The sequence below is a fragment of the Carya illinoinensis genome, chromosome 4 (assembly GCF_018687715.1).
Source record: "Carya illinoinensis cultivar Pawnee chromosome 4, C.illinoinensisPawnee_v1, whole genome shotgun sequence".
In the NCBI taxonomy this organism is placed as follows: Eukaryota; Viridiplantae; Streptophyta; class Magnoliopsida; order Fagales; family Juglandaceae; genus Carya; species Carya illinoinensis.
The window spans coordinates 44,934,721-44,940,745 of NC_056755.1; positions in this window are offsets into that span (position 1 = coordinate 44,934,721).

Here is a 6,025-nt window from a genome sequence, read left to right on the forward strand (position 1 = left end):
AAGTTTTGAACAACGAGGCAGGATTTCTTGTCATTCAAAGCATTATTTTCTACCTTGGATAATGGAGTTACTTTGTTAAAAAGACTAATTTGATTCCAATTAATTTTTTTAGAGAATTTTTTATTTTTTAAAGTGAAACATAGTTTTATTCATTCATTAAAGAAGACAATTACAATTTTTTAACCTGCAAAATACAAGTTAAATTTTAACATTTTCTCACTCTTCAACCCACATATTTCTTTGCAACTGACAGGGTCTTGTCCAACACATCAAGACTAACCGTCTGAGAGACTTAACTCGGTCTTAGATCACCGTCTAAGACAGCCCACACAACTCCCCCTCCCAAGGAATGGAGTACAAACTCCATGGACCCTCGGTCCTAGAGACTATGTTTCCTACTGCTAACTAAAATAAACTAAATGAACAAAATACAACAAAAATACACCACTTAAAAAAAAAAACCCTTGGGCCAGCCCAAACAAACAAAAAGAATACTACCCAACCCAAACAAAAAAATATAGCCTAGCCCAAACAAAAACCAGCCCATTGGGAGAGCCACTTAGGGTTTCATCTCTTTCTGCGCCTGCTGCTCCCTCACCGTGCGGCGCCTTCCCTCCAAACAAGTGCAGAGAACACTCAGTGCAAAGAAAGCACTTCTCCTCCAAGCTCACAACTCCAAGCTTCATCTGAATTACAAGGATTGCTCACAGCTCCAAGCTCCTCCACGTTGTCTGAAAACACCGAATACATGCATGCTCTGTAGCAGTCCTCCACAGGCCATAGAGAAAGCTCTGCTCTCCGGTATATGTTGACAGAGAAAACCACAGGGCAACTTCCTCTTCATTTCATCTCCATGCACTTCTCTGGCATTTCATCTTCGTTCTAACCAGCACCAACTTGTACATCGTGGTCCACCTCGTCTCCATTCCATCTCCACCAGCTCGTACACCGTGGGCCACGTTTAGAACAGAGTAGGGGCCATCTCAAGTCTGGACCTCTCAAGACTGAGCAGATCATGCCTTTAGCCCCCGCTCTATGGCCTCAAGAACAGGCACCTCTCCCTTAAAACATATGGACCTCAACCCCCTAACACCTTGCGCCACAGCACCACAGCCATGGAGACTAGATACCGTCTCATCTTATTAGCAACACCAGATATAAAACTAACAAGGACTGGAAAAATAAAAGGGAAAAACTACCAAAAACAAAAAAAGGAGCGGGAGTGAGGGAGATGGATGTATGGATTGTATGTTAGAGATTGGCGTATGGATTGTAATAATAATGTATAACTTGAGTTTTTAAATGAAATACAAGAAATATATTTTTCTCTACATGGTTTGACATTTATAAATTAAAATAATTATCAATTATTAATAAAACTTACAAATAAACTTCTTGATGAAATTATAGATAAACAAAATGTACAAAGATTTCTAAAAAGCCCTAATTATGTATCTTATTTATAAAAAAAAAAATTATAAAAAGATTACGAGTTGTATTTGCATTTTAAATATTTTTAATAGAATAAGTCTATTTGAAGGTTTTGACATCACACATCATCCATGTGGTATAATTTAATTTGCAATATAAATTTTAAAATTTAAATCTTACAAACTCTTCATATAATGTTCAAACTAGTAAATTATTCTTTCATCTTTATTAATAATTTATATTATTTATAAGTTTTTAATACTAATGAGATAGGTTGAAGCAATTTCATACCTTGTCTCTTTCAATCATGAGATGATACTTCAACAAGAACAAAGCTCGAACTCAAGGAAGCCTTTGATGATTAAGTTAGTGTGGTTTATATGACTCTGGAAAAAGCTAGGAATTCAAAGAGAGTTCAAGACACACCTATTGATCTATTTATAGATGATGGGAGACCCGAAATGGTGTTGCTCCTCTAGGCGCTTGATTTTTGGGACATGATACGGTAATGTCTCTAAGGGCTTAATTTCGGGAATTTAATGCGGTAATGCCTCTTAGGGCTTGATTTGAATGTAAACAGGGTTGATTTGGTGCACACATTCCGCTCAAATTTTCCTTTGTATCAGTTGATCATGAGAAGACTGTTCAACAATGATTCTGGATGAAGCATGATTTAAAAGGTTCAAATCTGGTGATGACACAGTGCATTTTGAGTTGCTTGCCTCTTAGTTGCTTCAGGTTGAGTTGGCCCCGCATGATCGAGTCTTTAATTGCCCACAATTCATTCCTTGTCTAGCTAATGGGCTAGGCTTAGGCCTAACAGTTACTCTGCAAATTTTCACCACACGTGTGCCGACAGGAATTTCCTTTCTTCTAACTTGGTACACATATTTTGTACAGACTTTGCGTTTGTGCTCATGTCAAGCGACATGAAACTCTATGGCCTACCAGACACATCCCTTCATGCAACACAAACTACGGGATCTACTCAGTGTGCTTCATCTACCCTTGAAACATGGTGCTCTATCCTTGGGTCCATGCTCTGTGCCTTCTGTCATTCTAAATCCCCATAACCATCACGCCCCTTCTTCTTCCCCATTCTGCATCTTTTCTTCTTACCCTCCTTTATTATGTTTTCCTCAATTTTCTCTTTAGTTCTAGAGTTATTTTCCCTCTCTCGACTCATATGGTTCTGCTTTCCTATTCAAACTACTCCTTGCAATGCTTCTTGTTATGCTCCTCATGCACGTCAACCATCCAATGCTTCTCATAGCCATGAAACCTCTCAACCTACTGATTTCAAATGGAGATGGTGGGTGGCAACTACTTCCCAAATAGAGTTGAACTTCATGAGAGATTGGTTTGGGGTTCTTGAAGGGATTGTGAACCAATATTGTACTTCCAATCAAGTGGGCTTTACATGAACATATTTGAGATGGGATTGAGACTTCCTTTTGTCACCCCCATTCGCGACATTTTAGACTATTTGGGAATGGGCCCTACTTTGCTAGTGTCCAATGCTGGAGGATTATTTTATGTTGTTGCATTTTTTGGAGGTAGGCCCTTGAAGCCCTAGGGGTAGAAAAAGAGTTGACTACCCGTAAATTCATTGTTGTCCATAGTGTGAGGAAGCATGGTGTGAATCAATGTAGCTTCCATTCATATACTGGCTACTAAATCATTCACCTGGAATCCTGATATTCTCACGTGAAGAATTGAAGATCGTGAATTTTTCTCTGTGTTTGGGGAAAGTAAGGAGTTTCCCTGTAGCGAAGCCACCTGCCGTGAGTTTTTAATCAGGGTGTGTAACACTCCACTCCCCCAAGGTTAAGAATAACGTCATTTTTAGAAATTTTGGGAGCCCGTGTGCTACTACTAAACTTAATTTAAAATTTTATTTTTCTTAAAGAAGCATCAAATACAGAGATTCCTTATAATAAATACAATCATTATATATTAAAATACTGAAATTATAAAAGAGAGTGCGTGGAAGCATTTATTAGAATTTCTCAAACTTTTTTCCATACAAATCATAACTTAAAATCTTTATACATAGGCCTTTGTCACGCCTCCTTGGACCAAGTATCGTTCTGCAGCTCTATCTTTATAAATATTCTAATCTAGAATAGTTTAAAAATATAAAACAAATTAAAATAAATCGATGACTCAGTAAGAAACCCATCATAATATAAACATACTTAACATAAGGGTTTTTATAAAATATTTCATGCTGAGAATTAAAATCATGACTGTTCATAAATATGTTGATGACATGCATGGCTTGGAAATATTTCTAATATATTGACTAATCTGAATTATCAGACTTATCTGATTAACTTATTTGTTTGATTAGCTAACACACTTAACCTTGTGTGCAAGGTTAAGCACTAGTCCCATATCCTGTGGCCACAAGGGCAACCACTGATTTGATCTGATACAATACTATGATGAACCACACTTAAGCCTGTGGCTTGCACATTCACCCTGTCTGCATTGGTACCATGCATCAAAATGATCATATATTAATCTGATCTTTATCTTACACTTGACCTTATAAAAGCTTATGTGTCTTATGCAACATGAGATGCATGAGGTGCATAATATATACATAACTATAATATGCGTAATGAAACATGATCATGAATTATGATGAATGACATGCTTGTAGATATTATGACATGTGTAGTACATAAACACTAACTTCCAAACAATTGGCTTAAATAATAATAATAATATATATATAACTATCTAATATGTATAAATCATAATTTATGATCAAATTACTTATTTTGTAACGTTAATCCAATATCTTTGAGAAGAAGCTGATTACTGGCTAGGGGATATTTTTGTAATATCTTGTTGAAAGTCTGACACTCTTTTGCTTTAGCTACGGTATTTTCTTTTGTAAAAAGTAACATGATGTGAATTGACATTTAAAGATGCATGTCTGACATTATAATAAAAGCAATTGAAAATAAGTTAGAGAAAATATTGAGAAAAAACCATGAATGACATGTACTTAATAGAATGGTAATCTTATTGAATAACAACAAAGATTGTGCAACGGAGGCTTAAATGGCATGTAATTATGCAAATGTTTGACCACAAGGCTTAAAAGGCCTCCAATATCTATTGAAAAGAACAATATACTTTGGAGAAAGAAAAACTACAGAGAAACACATTACAGAGGGGTCGGTGCTGAGGGAATGAAGAGAGAGAGTTGGGGGAGCAAAAAGAAGAGAAATCGGAAGAGAGAGCAAATTAGAGGACTTAATGAGAAAAGGCAGAGGATGACATTCCTGGGTTGAGCTAGAACGGCAATAGTTTTGAGAAAGAGTAGAAAACGACAGATCTAAGCTGGCCTGAGTTGAGGACCATGGTGGTTTTGTGGCGCCTTTAGATTTCACTCGGAATCGAGCAAATGTTTGAAGTGTAAAGACATGCAACACAAGGTTACCTGTCCATGTTTATGACATATAAGATGCAATATTCCTAACATGCATATACTATTATGCAATATTCACAGTGGATAATTTTTGTTCTTAAACAATGTTATGCACCAAACTAATAATATCCTAAGTAGTTGAAACATAATCCATACATATTGAGATGCTAAACATCCATGATTACAGTACGAGTCCAAAATGCCTATAATTATAAGAGTACTAGAGAGTTCCTTAAGTACAAGCAGTAACTAAAGCAACTATTAGGCTATCCATTGAGTAACTCGCACAACTAAATCAAGAATGCCATAATACTATCGATAAATTAGAGCATTGAGGCTATGAGCTCCACATCATACTGTCGTCGTCTAATCGACCGTCTCCAATTGGTCGACCTCTAGTGCGCCTCTTGATCCTAACACATGGTGTACCATTCTAAAATGGTAGTGCGATGAGTTAACATAGAACTTCCACATAGGTTAATGATGCATATATGATAATAAATACATGAATGCATAATCAAAGTCATAAGTAAGCATAACATAATTTGATATATAATATGACATGAATTGATATAACTTAAACTGAAATGTGAACTGAACTTCAACTTAACATGACATGACCTTGAACATAAAATATATAAACTTAGAATCTTGTTCAATAAACAGAACTTGAGCATGAATTTAAATATGAACGTGACCATAAATTGAACTTGAACATGACGTGAATGTGAACTTGAACATGAATTGAACGTGAACTTGAAATATAGCATGAACGATAACATGAATGTGAACATGAATTTTGACAATTAAAATGGTTTTACTAGTTGTTTCGTCAGGAATAGTGAATAATCAAAATGATTCTGTCCAATATATTTCGTCAAAGATACTTAGATAATCAAAATAATTACACCATGAGTATTTTAAATGAAATACCCAAACAATTAGAATGATTACGCTAGGAGTACATAGTAATACTTTGACAATCAAAATGATTACATCATGAGTATTTTAAATAAAATACCCTAGCAATTATGAGTATGATTGACTTGACATGATTTGAAAGGTTGTTCTCGAGATACATAAGTTGTACACAAGATGAAAGGTTGTTCACGTGTGTTAGATGACATAACATTATGTAACATGACCTAC